The sequence below is a fragment of the Colias croceus genome, chromosome 12 (assembly GCF_905220415.1).
Source record: "Colias croceus chromosome 12, ilColCroc2.1".
Lineage (NCBI taxonomy): Eukaryota > Metazoa > Arthropoda > Insecta > Lepidoptera > Pieridae > Colias > Colias croceus.
In genome coordinates, this window is record NC_059548.1 from 6,810,948 (window position 1) to 6,829,368 (window position 18,421).

General features: G+C 32.3%; 1 protein-coding gene across 3 annotated transcripts in view; it reads left to right on the top strand.

Moving 5' to 3' along the window:
* LOC123696301 (dual oxidase maturation factor 1) overlaps window positions 1-18,421 on the top strand; it is a 38,932-nt gene that overhangs the window by 8,435 nt on the left and 12,076 nt on the right. The window contains exon 1 of one of the 3 annotated variants that reach the window (XM_045642410.1): window positions 12,481-12,707. The exons of the other annotated variants lie outside the window; for them this stretch is intronic. The gene's annotated coding sequence lies outside the window, so the exon portion shown is untranslated. Of the gene's footprint in view, window positions 1-12,480; window positions 12,708-18,421 lie in introns of those variants that run through there. 3 annotated transcript variants of the gene reach the window in all.

Consider the following 18,421-nt stretch of genomic DNA (forward strand, 5'->3'; position numbering starts at 1 on the left):
CTCCCTTAAAAGGTCCATCATTAGTAAAATTATATTTCTATGTGTGTAACAAATAAAATTCTATCATTAAAACTGTCATAAATTATGATGATGACACAAAACGTTTTATCACACAGATTGCATGAAATGTCTATTAGTCGGTAGAAATATTACACGTAACATAAGTTAGCAATCAATGACGAAAGAACAATACCATACCCGTATTTCCCATACCCATCAACTGTACACTTATGCAATGTGGAAATTTGGCAAAGAAAGCGTCATCGCGCAGCCATGCGGGCATTATTTATTATTACCAGAATGAATACGGGCATTGTAAATTATTTGTTGCGTACTGTTTCAAAACACACGGAATATGTGTTCATTTCATTATATTATACTACCTCTAATATATTTGATGAACTTTGATGAGGCTTAACCTTCGTCAATCAAATGGAAAACATATTATTATTATAAATATCAAGGCAATCATCATGGACTACTTCCTAGGAACTGTTATTAATAAGTATAAATAAGTACTTAGTTAGATACTGTAGTACAAAAATGGTACCATAGTATAAAAATAATTTAATTAAATGACATTATATCGGTGACGAATTTATAACATTGAAAGCGTGTGTGAAAATGATTACAACAATATTAAACTACAACTAGGTATTGTCTTTACACAAATAGGTATGAATGATAAAAGAGTTTTGATGTAGAGTTTTATAAAGTTAATGCAATAAAGGGAACAATAGTTTCAAACTGACCTTTAACTATTTATAAAGTAGATAAAATGCAATCAGACCGATCTGCAGTACGTATCCGGTTGAAATTCCCAGGTGTTAAACATAATATCATTCTCCAATACAGATAACCTCAGAAAGTTATTGACATACATACCCTTTTTTAATAAAGGTCAGGCGCGGAAGTAAAAATAAGTCTCTGTTCACTTATAAACTCTCCAATCACTTATCGCAAATCGATATTGCATTACAAAATAATTCTGCCACCTACATATATAATGAACTTTATGTGGGTTTTATTTTCCAATCCGTCATTATTAATATCAATAAAATAATTTATAATTTATACAAATATGACGGTTAAATTATAATTATTTTATATAACTACTAGTGAACATTCGTGTGTAGGTTTTTTTTTCACAAACTTACCTGACTGACACGTTTTACAATGACCCCTAACTTTTTAATGGCTTTTTCTAAGTTAAGTTTTGATGCAATTAACAACAATATTTACGTTGATGATGGGCAATTAACCTATCACTGCCGTAAGTAAAGATTTTGAGCATCGACATTTTATGACAGTAACGATGTAGAAAAACTCAAAGTCGGTATGGGAGAAACTCTCTTACGTAACACACTTGCGTTTGTAAGCAGAACTTTCTTCGGTTTGACACTTCGCTTGTTGCAAAAATATATGTATGTAAATTGGTCATATCAACAGTTCAAATATTTTAAAAAAATACTTACAAGAGTTAACCACAATCTGTCTGTACCTATTTTTAAACATGGCATACTACGGACTTTATAATTTATTGTTGAAAAAGTTATAAAACATAAATTTTTAGGAAAAGTTAAAAAATTGTGCCTCAAAATTAGTTTTTGGCGTTGAACATTTACCTAACACATCTAATTAACAATGGCATACCAAAAAAACATTAGAAAATGTCATAGAGAACACCTATTGCAATCATATAACGTTTACTTTATCGTTTCATAATAATCTGTGAAAATCTTTGATCTTTTGTATTATTGCGTATTAAATATGCGACTTGAATGATTTATGATCCATCTTCACAATACATCATTTCACAGAACATCAAACAGCTTTATTAAAGCGAATGTGTAATTCAAAAACCAAGGAAATCGTTACTGGTTCATATTGACATTAATTTAAAAATAAATGATTATGTCTAGATAATTTATTGCCATGATTATAAGACAAATAAATAACATATGTGATTGCAACAATATAAATACTCTAATGCTTAAAACATATTTCAAATTGCTGATAAAGTAATTTCTTGTGAGTACTTTATAAAGAATTACTGTGGCATGTCTGTCATTAGCTAAGGCTCAGGTGCACGGAAGCATCCTGTTTCCTGTTCATTGTAACTTGATGAGGTCATCGAAAGGTCGAGCAGTACCAACGATGTTGGAGGCTAGCGATAGGATATTATTCTAACACGCTCTACACTTTATGATTAGTGACACGTCCTTATAACCTCCATTTTTATAATTAAACAAAACTTCATGAACATCCATTCAGCCCTATGAATAGAACTATCGTAAAAGTTCTAAGGCTGAATTATTCGATATTTGATTGTTTGTTACATTTTTACGACAGAAGACAAGCAACAGTAACTTGTCCTGTTAAGATATGACTGAAAGCGCGAGCTGAAGCGAGTATGTATTCAAGAACCACTTAAAAGTGTATTCAACAATTAATTACCTACTGATTAAAGTTGGAGGAAAAATAAGCTAGTACTCCGCAGATTTTCACCTGTAATTTAAAACGAAATGGTGTTAGAAACCATCTACCGCCTTCAATTTTAGTTAGATTAAATAAAAAGGTAATCTCCTCATTGCAAGATTGACACAATAGTGCAGAAGAAATAATTCGAGTTAGATATACTTAGTTCGTATATTCACATTTATGATAATGATATTACATAAAATAGTATTCCTATCCTTAACATTGAATACGTTCTAATGAAAAACAAATATAGCACGTAACTCATAAGTCTTCATGGTGGTACGGCGTGTATATGATAATTAATTTAGTAGATTTCCAGATCACTTATCTTAATTTATATAAATCTCGTGTCACAATGTTTGTCCTCAATGGACTCCTAAATCACTTAACCGATTATAATAAAATTCGCACACCATGTGCAGTTCGTTCCAACTTGAGAGATAGGATAGTTTAAACACGTAGGTACCACGGGCGAAGCCGGGGAGGACCACTAGTAGTAAACTAAATTAAAAATCAAAAAAACTATATGGATCTATTTTTAGTTTATTTTTTTGTATAATTACAGAATACGGAGGATGTTTCACAAGTAACCTCGCTTACGAACGTGACTCGAGTAAAGTCGATGACGTGATGTGTTAACTTTACGCTTATTTAGCTATTTTTCGCTGAATTATATTTATATTATATCTAAAGCCACACATTCATATACGCTAAGAAAATCGATAGACACTTTATTGTTCATAGTTTTTGTTTGATTTTATTTAAGTATAAAAAATACAACGAAATCTTTTCAAATTTTTAAATAGAGTTAAAAAGACCTTAATATAAACTATGGTAGGTACTTCCATTTATTATATTTGAGAATTCAAGTTAGTGAAATTAATCATATCAATACAGATATATTGATCAATAAACCTTGATATGTGACTTACCGAGTTACACGTTTCTTAACAAATACGACGAAATTCAATGTTAATGTAATTTATAACTTCATTATCAACATAAATGAATACAGGTATAATCATGATTATACCTAGTTCCTATGTATATTGTAGTAACAACATAATATTGAGTATTCTTTGGTACTGTATTCCTCATTTAATAAATTTTACATCAGCTGATAAAACACATATAGGGTATACTTTTTAAAAAGGAGGATGACGATGGATGTTCCAATTTCTGTATTGACGAAACAGTTTGTAAGCATGCAGTATGTATAACAAAATCATAACAATGCAATGCGTTTGGCGTAAAGACTAAGTTCACATAACTAGCACCTCTTTCCCACGCCAATTCAACTATTATTAAGACCTGACATGTTTAGACAGCAATATAAAATTTCTGCTCTATTTTTTATTTAGTAAATACCTACTATTGCAAACATATCCATTATATTTATAAGGTAATATATATTTTCGTTACCCTGTCGCATGGAACTGTGAATTCAACTTCATATGTATATAAAAAAATTACCTACTGTTTGAATATTCTTAAGTAAATATAAAAATAAACATAATTTGCTGTTAGCGACATTTTAAAGAATATTAATTCTTAAATATCATTGCAAACTAATCCCTAGATTTTCAAGGAAATCAAGAAAATTCAATCCATAAAGTAGGATTTCGAACATTCTCTATTAGAATCATTGAATCTATCAATATTTTCGTATATCAATTATTTTATTTATTCGTACGTGTGAATGTCATGGTTATTCATTAGAATAATCGATTCAATACTCTTCACAACAGACCTTCAAATGCAAGCGAATAAAAGGTTTGTTATGATTATTATCATTAGAAGTACTTAGCTTTGATGGACCTTAATAGCACTTCTCAGCAATGTAAAGTTCTTAATTATTACACAAGCATTAAGTGTCATAAATACATCTTTTACTTGATACTCAATTATCATATTTAAGAGACACCTTTAGAATCTTTAACTTATAAATTATAATCTGATAAAGTCTTTCATAAGATTTATTTTATTTCATTTCAATCAGTAATCAATTATTTGCTTACTTACATATATGTGACATATAAGAATGTTATGTATATCACGTATTCAAGAGTATTATTCTATTCGATATAAGGTCTAAGAATAATATACTATTTTTGATAAGATTGTTCGTTACATAACATTTTTTTAAGTGTTCAGGGTTTACAATGTAAAAGATGGCCTTTTAGATTATGCCACTCATTGCTTCTCTAACACTGTTGTGGGTATTTGTTCTTTACATTATGATGAGAGAGCGAATGGTAAATAAACATTCGAAATAGTTTGTCACTTCCATTATGCACAATCAGCTACCATATTTGGCGATGGTATTGTTGCCAAATGAAGGATTGAAATCAATTTATAGCTTAGAAATTCTAGAGCCGACTATCGAACCCTCAATATGTTTTAATTAAACACATGATTATGCTATTTGCTTGCTAAAATCGCCTTCGGATGGGGCATTGTATGTAGTAGCTTCCACTTGACCCTCGATTATTTCATAATTATCCAATGTCATAAAGATGTCAATAGCACCTGACATCAAAATTCATGCAATACTTATTTCGAGATTACAATATGACAATAAAATGAGGAAACATTGTATCCTCCTTTTTTAATTAGGCTTTTCCTAATATTTACATCAATTTTTTTATGATGTTTTGCGGCTTTATAATATGAAATATGATATAAAAATAAATTACGTACCTCTAAATAAATATATAAAGTAAGTATGTAAGTGCTTTACACTTATAAACCACAGAGTCACAGACTTGCCTATTGCAGAAAGTTATAGTAGAGCCATTTTAATAGGCAACATTTGACAGTTCAACAAAATTCAACAACGTAACCTAGTAACGACGACATAGAATAACATGATATTTTGTTTTGTTAGAACTGCACATTTGCTCAACTTTTTTCAATTACGATTACATATTTGTAATAATAATGACCGATACAAGTAATTTTAAGATTTCATTTTACTTATAAACCATACTAAACATAATAAACAATTTCTGAATTGAAGAACTGACGTCGCTACAATTTTGTGTCAATAAACCTTTTTTTCTTTTTAAATACCAGGGACGTTACTCTAAAAATCGAAATCTGACATCTAGAATCGAATGCATTGATTACTTGTGAATAAAAATCATCATAAATTAATAAATTCGATTGACAAATGTTTCAAATCCGTATCGATTAATTCACTTTAATCGATGTTTTTAACCAGGTTACCTCCCTTCGAAGATAAAATTGATAGACGTCAAATGTTGCCTATTAAATTGGCTCGACTATAATTAGGTACATGTTATCTAGTTTCTAACATTTTCACTGTTAACTATGTGTTGTTAAATGATACTATGTCTATCAATGTGTACTTGTAATGTATATTGTTAATGTAACATAAATAATTTTGATAATATTCAGCTTTCAGATATAATTATATGTTAATAGGCTACGCAACTATGCGATGGGACGTGATGAAGTACGATTAGGTAAATGTCAACCAGTGACCCCACCAGACCTGCTGAATTCTTATCGTTAAAGACAAATGCGTATATGTTAAATTTAGCTATTTGGGTGATAAATTAAAAATAATATAAATAACATAAAAATTGTTGTTCGAAAAAATGATTACTTTACTCCCGTTGAAGTCTTATAGTTACAAGGGAATTAATCTCATATTTTTATAGAGGATTTATTTAATCAGAAAATCAGAAAATTAATTTAAGAATTCGATAAAAGATAATTACTTATATAATATTCTTTCCATAATATGTAATTTTTATTGAAATTGGTAATGCTACATTTATCAGTTGCAGTGCTTCTATTAGTGGATTAGCAAAATTCGATGTTTAGGTTTTTTTTATTGATTTGATTAAAAAGTGATAGTTTACTTCATTTTTGTGTTTTGTGCTTAATATTTAAGCTAAATACTATTTATTTTTGTCAATTTTGTCAATGATACGTATGAATTCATACACTTGAAGCTATGTAAATTGGTGCATGAGAATATCTCGTTTCGGGGGAACAATATTATTAGCATTGTACTCACAGGAGGATATAGAACAGTGGTTGAACTAATGAGGCAGAAATCTCCATTCATCCATCTCTAAATCCGTCACGGAGGTTGGAGATGACGTGATTGTGTGTAATAATACTAATAAGGAACAACAAAAACCCGGGCATCCGCTATTATGAAGGCGTTAGTATTTGTATTCTCTTTGAAGGTGCTCGTGGCATGTAGCTAACAAAAAATGTTATAAATTGCTACCTACACAATATTTGATATGATTGTTCACATTAAATTAAGGATATGGTTATGGTTTGGTTTTCTAATAAACTCACTCATTTTAATGTTGTTATTTTTACATAATTACAGTGAAAATATTTGCTGTCAAAAGTGAACATTTTAAACAAAACATATTATGTCTTCTGATTCATGTAATTTTTTTTAATATTATTTTTAAGTAAAATATAAAATACTAGCTTTCCGCCCGCGGCTTCGCCCGCGCAGTCAAAGAAAAACCCGCATAGTTCCCGTTCCCGTGGGATTTCCGGGATAAAATCCTTTCTCTTTCTCCTTTTTTGGATCCTTTCTCGGGTATCAAAATATCTCCATACCAAATTTCATGAAAATTAAAAAAAAAAAGAGTTTATTTCTCACATTGGTTACATTAAATAAGTACACATTTCGATTACATATAAATAAGTGTGAGACTGGTGCCTAAACTAGGTAATAAAAATTACCTGTATTTTAGGTCACCAGGCCCCCACTCCTCACTTCTTTGGATCACATTTTATTTATACTTGTTGAGAGAAAAAAAAAACGCTAGAAATAAGAAAAACTACAAAGAATATATAAACCACTACCATACCTAAGCTCAGTTGTAACCACCAGTCCAGAAAGCAAGAGTTTTGTATATATTAAAAATATATAATTATCATTGTGTTTATTTAGGCAAAATTATTTTCCCATTACACTTGCACTTAGCCCTACGACCAACGACGGGTCTTGGGATCGAATGACTGGATATATAAAGCCAGTCATTCACTAAGTCTAATAGAAATAAATAAATAAATAAAATACTTAATTTTAATGTATTTTACTTTCATTACTTAAGTATTACGTCCTAAAAGTTAGCAATACCTCTGTATCCTCGTAATTCAAAGTAAGAAGCCATTCTTTCAATTGGTTCAGTAGTTTAGGCGTGATTGAGTAACAGACAGACAGACAGACAGAGTTACTTTCGCATTTATAATATTAGTATGGATTTTAAGGATCAGGAATAATTTGTAAAGTAATGATTTCACGAATTGAATTCAAAACTCACATTATAGTTTTTAAAGGAAGGCACGCAATGGCAGTCTAAATAAAAGAGTTGATTAGAAGTGACCTTGCGTCGAAAAGGAAGTTGTCGATATAATAATATTATGCCATGTCTTGTATAGATAAATACTTGAAAGGTCATCCAGATGTTAATTCGTCGATTGAAGCATAAACTTCCGGATATCTGCGTTGACATAGATAATGTTAAACAATATATTGTACAATATTTTTGATTACGTATTTTAATTATCTACTCTCAACAATATCACTAATATTAATGGATTGCCTTTGATTACTGCAGTAATTGTAATGGTAGGATATAAATATAGAGAGGTATGCATAAAAGCAATTATAAAATGAGAACATCAGTCATAAAGCACTGTTTTCAATATGATGTAATGTAGCTAACACAACTTTTACTTCACCTCTAGATGATGTTTTCGAATCAAAACTTCTCTGAAATAATGAAATCATTCTTCCAAAATTGCCTGCCATGGCAACAATAACAATCAATTTTTATTCCAAGACTGTGATGGTAGAGTTTGTGTATTTTTTATATAAAATTTAAATTTGATTTCATTTTAATTATTAACATGTTTTTTATTTGTTCCTATTGTATCTTCATCAAATAAATCCTTCTCTATTTTAAACAATACTCTTAGAATAAACAAAAGAGGAAGGAATGAAATACGGACCGGACGTTATTACAAGTAGTCGTAGAAAGATAATGTTCTATTCGGTTATGTTGCTAAAATGCGTGTGGTTATTATGTCTCACACGGTGAATCAATAAAAATTACAGTCTATTAGCAGCTGTAATATTAATTTCCCAATAGTAAGTAAATGATGTGGAGTGATGTACAATGTTTTTGCTAGTTTCGTCACGTTCAACGAGGGCGTGCGTCACGCGTTCATATACGTGAAGACTTGCACGCCACCTACCACGCGTTACGACAATGTATGTTTGAAAACATTCCCCATTTCCATTCAATTCTAGAATGTGAATCGACAAAACTGTCGTTAGTTATAATTTCAGTGCATTCGCATTTTGAAATGGCAAACAAGCACACGATTTGCGCTATAGGACAAACGTTGAATGCATCTGCTACAATTCTCTAGTTATGTGTCGAAAGGGATAGAAGTTTTGTTGAAATTTCAATGAACATACTACCAAATCTTATCAAAATACAAAAAATAAACTTTAATATATACCTATGAAATTTATAAAACCTTGCTTTCATCCTTAATACAGTCCTATGCAAGCATGGCATTTTAATGCTTTTGGAAGTCAAGATAGTGTTCCAAAAATTGTTATATGTTACTTATTGAAAATAATGACGGTATGTGGCATTGAACATTTTATTACTAATTTATAGTACCTATATGTCTTAGATTCGCGCATTTAAGAAATATTTATGAGCAATATATTATGTTACTTAATACACAATACATGTACCTATACATATTAAACAAAAATGTTTATATTAGATTCTCATATATTAGAATGTAAATAACTATAAACTACGCTCAGTACTTATACAACGCTAATCGTATTAGGTATGTATCTAAGGAAACAAGGCTAGTTACTTTCAGAACAGTTATCTATACATATAATAAATCTGTAGAAGGGTCAATTCTGTACATTGAAAATATTGAAAAAATAAATAGCAGGGGGTGTTACTGGATCGATACCAAACCCAAATATGTGATTAAAAAAATTTTTGTCTGTCTGTCTGTCTGTCTGTCTGTCTGTATGTGAAGACATCACGTGAAAACTAACGGTTCGATTTCGATGAAACTTGGTATAATTATACCTTATTATCCTGGGCGTAAAATAGGATACTTTTTATCCTGGAAAAATACGTAGAAAAAAAAATAAACTAAAATTTTCAGTTTTATCCATAGACGTTGTTCTATACCGCAGTGGATTCAGCGCCGTAACATGTAGCTCCGAAAGTCGGATTTGGCTTGAACCGTTTGCCACGCCTGCCACGACTCCTATATAAGGACTGCGATCCGCGCCGCGCGACGCACCCGATCCAACTCATCGTCGCAGGCGGCCGAGACACGTCTTGGACGACTCCGACGATGAAATTACCAAAGCTAACGCACGGCTAGACTCGGCGATTGAAGCCCAACGTCGAACAAACCGCGACACCGCACACACCACAGCAGAAAGCGTACACCGTCTTCGCCGGCGAAGACGAGGTCCCTTGTTCCGCGTTCCCGCGCCCACCCGGGTGAGCGCCCGTCCGATTAGGGCCCTTCTGGCCTCCTCCACTCAAGCGACAGTCCAAGCCGAGGTTCGAGATCCCCGTCAAGGGGGGACGCCCTTGCGCATGTCGCTACCAGGGTGAACCTTCAGTTCACCCCCGCGTCCGCGTTAAAATGTAGAAGCCCTTTTGGCTAACATTGAGAGACACCACACAAAAAAAAAAAAAAAAAAAAAAAAGCCGCGCGACACATAAAATTTATGAATTTTGATGCGAGCGGACGTGTCCAGTGTGGCGAGCGGTCGTTCTTATTGGAATAAAATATATTGTATGCATAATAATAATAATTAACATATTAATATTGTTTTCACCGTAAATTGGTTTATTCATTAAACTCATAATTCTCTCTGTCATCTCATTTCATTGTATTTGCAACACGTTAGTGGGAGCCACTGTTTCAGAACCTATCCTTCGTGACGCCAACACTTTGGTTATCAAAATAAACAACAACACAGCTATAATTGCCATATATCGGTCCCCAGCGACTCGTTTAATTAATGATTTTTTAGAAACTCTTAGTGACCTATTATCTACGCTTACCTCTTTTGTGAATTTAGTTGTCATTGGAGATTTGAATATTAATATAGCTGAAACTAGCACCGATCCCAGGATCGAAGAATATTTAAATACCATGGCTATCCATGGGCTCTTACCTGCCCATAGGTTCTCAACTCGTGGTAGCAGTGCGCTCGATCATGTTTTGCTTAAATCTCGTCTCCCATGTAATACTATTGTTATTAACTCCTCGGTTACAGATCATGCTGCAGTTTTGTTATGGACGGAAAAAATAAAAATTAATAAAACAAAGTCCGCAACTTTGACCAGGATAAATTATGACAATGTAGTGGATCAAATTAGAACTCATAATTTTAGCGATATTCTTCAGTTAACTGACGTAAATCTTGCCTCTGAAAGGCTGACTACATATTTGCAAACGGTTATTCAAAGCAATGTAATTTACAAAGTAATCTCTAGGAACTTTGTACCAAGGAAACCGTGGATTACTCCAGGCCTCTTGCGTTGCATACGAACTAGGGATAGAATGCATCTGAAACTAAAGAAACAACCTGGCAATCAATCCTTACATATCATCTACTGTCGCTATAGAAACTTCTGTTGTAATGTTCTAAAAAAAGTAAAGCAAGCATACGAGAAAGCGGAATTAAATAAGTGCAAGAAGAACGACAAACAAACGAAGGGTCAATTCTGTACATTGAAAATATTGAAAAAATAAATACCAGGGGGTGTTACTGGATCGATACCAAACCCAAATATGTGATTAAAAAAATTTTTGTCTGTCTGTCTGTCTGTCTGTCTGTCTGTCTGTCTGTCTGTCTGTATGTGAAGGCATCACGTGAAAACTAGCGGTTCGATTTCGATGAAACTTGGTATAATTATACCTTATTATCCTGGGCGTAAAATAGGATACTTTTTATCCTGGAAAAATACGTAGAAAAAAATAAATCTTAATTTTTCAGTTTTATCCATAGACGTTGTTCCGTAGAACCGCGAACACACGTTGCGTATTATTATAGGCCTAACCGTATTTGGGAATTGGGTCCAATAGATATTTATAAGATGTTATTGTCAGAGGTCTCAAAATGGAGAAATAAACCATCCACGCGAAGACCGACAACCGCGCGGACGGAGTCGCGGGCGTAAGCTAGTATTATAATAAATCTGTAGAAGGGTCAATTCTGTACATTGAAAATAAGTTGAAAATATTGAAAAAATAAATACCAGGGGGTGTTACTGGATCGATACCAAACCCAAATATGTGTTTAAAAAATTTTTTGTCTGTCTGTCTGTCTGTCTGTCTGCATCACGTGAAAACTAACGGTTCGATTTCGATGAAACTTGGTATAATTATACCTTATTATCCTGGGCGTATAATAGGATACTTTTTAAATAAAATACGTAGAAAAAAATTAATCTTTTCAGTTTTATCCATAGACGTTGTTCTGTAGAACCGCGAACACACGTTGCGTATTATTATAGGCCTAGCCGTATTTGGGTCCAATATATATTTATAAGATATCATTGTCAGAGTTACTCAAAATGAAGAAATAAACCATCCACGCGAAGACCGACATCCGCGCGGACGGAGTCGCGGGCGGAAGCTAGTAAATAATAAATACATATAATATGTACATATCAAATTGAACAAAAATATTCACGTTTTGTTTAGCTCTGATGGGAAGCAATTGGATAATTCCCATTCATTCATCTTCTGTCATGGAGACACGGATTTACAGAGTCGTGACGATTTCCGCGCGATACACGCAATGTAAACGCGGACAAACGAATCGTGAACGACAAAGGCGACGCGGCAGATAAGCCTCGCTACGTGAGCCGGCCGCGGCCAACAGAACCTTGAATACAGCGCTCCTTCCCTCGATATAATAATAAACTATTCAGTTCGGCCCGAGCCTTTAACGATTCAACACGAGGAATTTTCTTTATCAAAAAATTCCACCACGCGAATTGAAACACGACCGATGCACCCTTTGCGGACACCTACCCAGTGTAACTAGTGCTCACGATTGCTATGACTTCTTATAGTGAAGAGTGTGATGTTTTGTGCCAATATACACTGTGCCATATTTGTTTCTTTAGTGAAAAGTAAAGAAGGTATGGAACTTGATACAATGGATAATTTTAAGATCATAATTTGATATCAATTTCTTGCCAAACTGCATTCAATTTGAATACAAATAACCTGTTTGATCGGAGTTTATAAAAGCACTCCAGTATAATTAGGCAACAAATTTATCTTCAGATCACGCGCTTGAATGAAGATCAGAAACTTACTTGAGGTTGACAGTATTGAGTTTCTCAGTCCAAAACTAACAGTTTTGTAACATTATACTTTTCTAAACAGTTCAATGTTACTTAGTATGATATTAAATTACGCAAGGTCAAATTCATATAAATACATACATTATATAATACATTTCGAGATATTAACAAAGATTAATTAATAAAAATAATGCATATATAATATTCAAAGAGTAGAAATGTAATCTTTGCATGTGTTCTTGAACATAATATAATCCAGGAAATAACAGGACCCAAAGCCACAGATTAGAGAATAGTTACTTCCCAAAGCTTTGTAAGAATATGAAGAGTACGAAGGTTATAGTAATCAATTCCATAGATTCTTATGACGCTGACAAGACCGTTTTTAACTCTTGTTAACTTCTAAATTATTTTACTACACATAAGCAATATTTATAAATATATTTTCAAGTTAATCCACTCCTAACACAACTTACTTGAAAATGCGATGTAACCTCGTTAAATAATGATGTGAATAACATAATTATTATATAAAACATAAACAATTCTTAAGAATAAATTTTAAGTGAGGAACACATTCAGTAATTTGTAAGTGTAAATCTAACAATATGGTCTGATTGTCGCTTAAATCCGGGGCGATTGTCTGTAAGGTCGCCTTTGTAGTCACGTCCCAGCCTGCTTTTATTGATGACTGGCTCGATATGCAAATGCGTCGAAACTCGAAAGCAGTACATGGTATCAATTAGGCTATTATCTGCAGGCTATGTTGGTTAAGTCGAACGTTGCTTTGTTAATAATTAATATATAATAATTTCTCATTTTTATTATTTGACAGGTTAACGGTAAAACGTAACTCACATAATATTTATTATTTTATTTTATATATCCTGATAATTTCTGACCTAAGAAGATCTTAATATACATAACAGAAAAAAGCAATCCTGTGTTTAATTCTCAGCGAGTGCAAAACAGTTCAGTCTACATCGTAGCAAGTAGTAGACCTCCTACGCGCTTAACATAATACAATATAAACGATACATACATTATGTGCCGAGAACTTTCTTTATAATATAGTAAATACTCTAACCTACTTTCCTGAAAAAATTTCAGCCAGGATTTAGACGCGAATATCTAACCAATAATTATTATCATTCTACTGTCGTTTAATTTTAATCGTTACAAAAAACCACGTAATATGTATTTTTAAATTGTATGTAAACACATGTTCTGATGCTATCGCTGTTTCCTTGGATACCGAACCTATTCACAAAATATAATGTTGAAGTTACTATGATGTTTATCTATTATTGTAAGCAGGAAATCCTATACATTGAATGTGTGAGTTTGCTAACGAATTCGCAAATATGCTAATATTTATATGTACAATTTTCGTATGAGACATTCGTGTGATTCACAATAATAACCCATGACTGTGATGAAATAAATTACAATTGAATGCATTAATACGAAGTCGATTAATGCCGCATACATATTTAAATTTAAAACACCAATTAATTTCTCAAAACCCTTTATAATTCATATTAAATACTGAAAATGTTTTAAACGTTTGGCACGTGAGCATACATAACAAAATCATATTTCAAAACTCTTGCTAAAGGAAGAAGAATAATATTTTACAAATTGCACACTTTTTTCATAATACATATCACATTACAGGGAACACAATGCTACTTTACTGCAATTCAGAATAAAAATTAGCGGAAACTTGCTAACAATCAAACTGCCTACAAAGCTGTGACCTGTTAGCTAATGAAAGGAAATAGCATCAAAAGATTAAATTTAATTAAATTGAACTTGTTTTGTGAACGTTACTCTATGAAGGTGATTCCAACAATAGACCATTCACTTTTTATTAAGTGTTAAACTATAATCGTAGATAAAGCTTAATCTTAAAACTGTTAACCTTTCGCTTAATAGATAATATTCATATTAATGTCACTTCCTATATTTTTATTAAGCAAATCTCTTTGTAATTGAAAAGTAGATTCTTGTCTTTCACATTTCTTTATTTTTATCTTGATAACTTAGCCATTACCCAAATTTTAATGATTTCTTTATTCGGAGTTACAAAACCAGGATGATCCAAACCCTTATAATAAAATTCATTTTAATTATAGAACTAAGTCTTACTGTGCAACTGTTATTTTAACTGTATATGTCTCTTTATACCAATCAAAATACGAAAAACTTCGTTAATGAATATAGAGTAAGAAGTTGATTAAAATACTCCGATTTACTTACATTAGCTGATATATAATGCATTTTTAATGCTCCACCACAGTGCATAGAATGCTCTATAATGATCATTTTAATATCGTATTGAAATTTTAGTTGTTCCGGATGTTTGAAAGGTTGGACGGTAATTACTTGCTCACTTGACGAGATAATAAATACCTACCTTGTCTTGATTTTACTGATTTATTTCATAGTTGCATTCGATAGAGCTCTCGTGTCGATCACATGTCTTCTACAAACTCTACATTATAATAGAAATTAAACATATATTATTTTAATTATTAATACTATTCTTTAAAATAATAGCTGAAACAATTATACAATTTCATGGACAGAAAATAAGGCATTGGAAGATAAAAGCTAAAAATAGTCCGTTCGAAAGGAGGAAATTCGTATTTTTTGTTAAAAAAAAGAGCGACGAGAGTTGAGGTTTGGACATCCATTACAATATATTTTTTCAATCTTTCCAACAGACACCATGAGTAAGTCTATGTTTGCCCTTAGATATGTAAATATCTTATGACCGTCTTTTACGCAGCTAAACAATCACAATGGATACGGCCTGTATCTCTTTTAAGCTCATTCTTATTTTAACTCGACACAATTAAGTGTGGTTAATGCAAAGTAGCTCTGAATACGTCATTCGGCCTTTAGACGGCCTCGCAACTGTGACACACTACCGCTACCTCAAGTGAGTACGTTAAACTGGAATATTCGCGGAAATTAGGTATGTAGGAAGAACGTCTTCGCGAATTATAAACGTCATTTGCTCACTGCTTAAAATTACAATGACTCTACATTTTACTTATTTTTATTATCAAGTTTGTGCATTTTTATACCATCCTTATTTATATATACCTGTCAACTGTTTGAATATTACGTTAAATATGTTTCTGTTTATAACATGTCATTGGGTAATAAAAATCAGATGATTAAACCTGCAAACCAAACCATTCTGAATTGAAAAACTTTATATCGTTTAAATCTCTATTAAAGCAAATACAATTATAATTTATATTTATAAATGTCAATAAATTATGTTCATCAAGTTTTGCAGCATTTTTCAGTTTTGCTGAAATCACGTTCGTTGCGCTTCTTAGCAAATGCTGTAGGTAATATCGGTGGCGCTTGAACAGCCATGTTCTGCTTGTGTAAGAAAACGAGCAATGTGCAAGGTTGCACCGCTTACCATTAGTTTTATTGTCTGGAACTTAAAGTAATAAAATTTTATTGGAAAATAAGTAAGAGCTCTTTTAGTACTCACTAAGTGGTATAACCAATGAGAATAATGAGGATGACTGTAAAATAGCTATCAACACCTCCCAGCACCTCATAAAGATAATTTTAAAAAGTTTTTAGATAGCAGGTTTTGTGATAAACTGATATCCCTGCGCGCTCTACATGGCACTACATGGCGCGTAAAACGGTGTCGAAATTAGCTATGTACTGTAAAATTGTCAGTGTAGTGAAAACATGATCACTTTTCAAAAGTTAAAAATGTGGAAAATATGCCAACTAAAGCTCAACCACTGCGCATAACCACTAATCTGCGATCACGTGTTTAATGCATTCGGTATCTTACAAGATATTAATTAACCAAACATTATCTGCTCAAACAGGCTGTAGTATTCTTAATTCTCTGTATGCACCTATCTAATATCTCATTACAGGGCCTTGGCTTGAATACCAACTGTCCGTTGTTATTATGCCGAGCTGTCATTTGAGAAGGTTGTACCGAAGCACTACTCAATGCGAACATGTTCTATAGTTGTCGGACGCACGCTAATGTCAGCACCGGTCACTTGAAAAATTACTAGTGTTACGATTGCTCTGTATAACAGTTTCGATGATTTATTAGAGTTAGCCGTAGCCCGTGAAGTGATTAAGGACTGGGTAACTGACACGAGCGATTTCAATGCTCTGAATTGATTTTACGAAATGCTCAATATGATGTCGCTAATGATATATGGAGACTAATAACGTTTGAAACGAATGACAGTAATGATATATCAGACATGCTGTTAATGATATTGCTAGTGTGGAAGTATATCTTGAAATCCAATTACATATTTGTATGTGCATACGTATTATGTACTCTAATGATCAATTTACCTTCTACAAATAAGAATAAAACAGCAACAGCTTAATTAAGAACGTCTCCGTTTTCTATTAAAACAATGTCGTATACATACAATTTAATAAAGTAAAAAAAGGTTTTTAAAGTTATTGAAATCTTAATAAAAAATAACCTTTCATAAGATTTGCATGGAAAGTTTAACGTTAGGTATGTTTCTCTATATTTCCAAAAATAGTCTAACGACGAAAACAATTTCATAATATTATGAAAATTTGCAGAGTCATCAATTGATTTTTAAGGATGTTTTAACTTTTAAACATTACAAAATATTCGATGACGTTTATAACAGATGATGTTCGCGGACTTAGCAAGGTCAAGTTCCGATTGGACCGGAACACGACTGTGTTATATAAGCGCTGCCTCACGAGCCAAACCACATGCCAAGTACACTACCTAATCGATAATTTATACTTGCTTAAGGAAAATATATTTCATATGTACACCTTTTATTGTTCACATATTTTATAGGATAAGGGTACAATGGAAGTTTCTTTGCCCGCCAACTTAATAGTTGGGGGGCAAAGAAACTTATATATTATATTAGTTGAATAGCTAATATAATATTAGCTATTCAACTAATAGATATGCTTTAAACAAAGATATCGACAATTTAGATCAGATAGACGTAGTAAATATTTGATAAGCTTCCGACAAAGTTTGTAAATTGTAGCTATAGGTTATAAAACTAATGCAAAGAAAATGCTTAAGCATTGCTGCCAATTTCATTCATAAAATCTTAGTAACTGATATAATAATACGTCCTCATATAGTCAAGGTCCAGACGCTATTGTAGGTTGCATTAACCGCAGTGTTCTCAATCATTTTTTGCAAGGACAAGGCGAAAACAGAAAAACAAAGCTGTAAACTATAATTTATATACCATGCCTTGGTTATCTTTTTAATCTTCTCTATAATGATTATACGTGCATTAACGAGTGTATTTTATCCGCATTTATAGATAATATTAGTAGGACTAGCTTCCCCCCGGGGCTTCGCCCGAATTATATACTAAACCTTTCCTCGAGAATCTATGAAAAACCACATCAAAATCCGTTGCTTAGTTTTAAAGATACATACATGCAGACAGTCTTTGCTTTATACTATGTAGTGATTATGTGCTTTTTATAAAAAGCTTCAATTTTTCATTGAAATT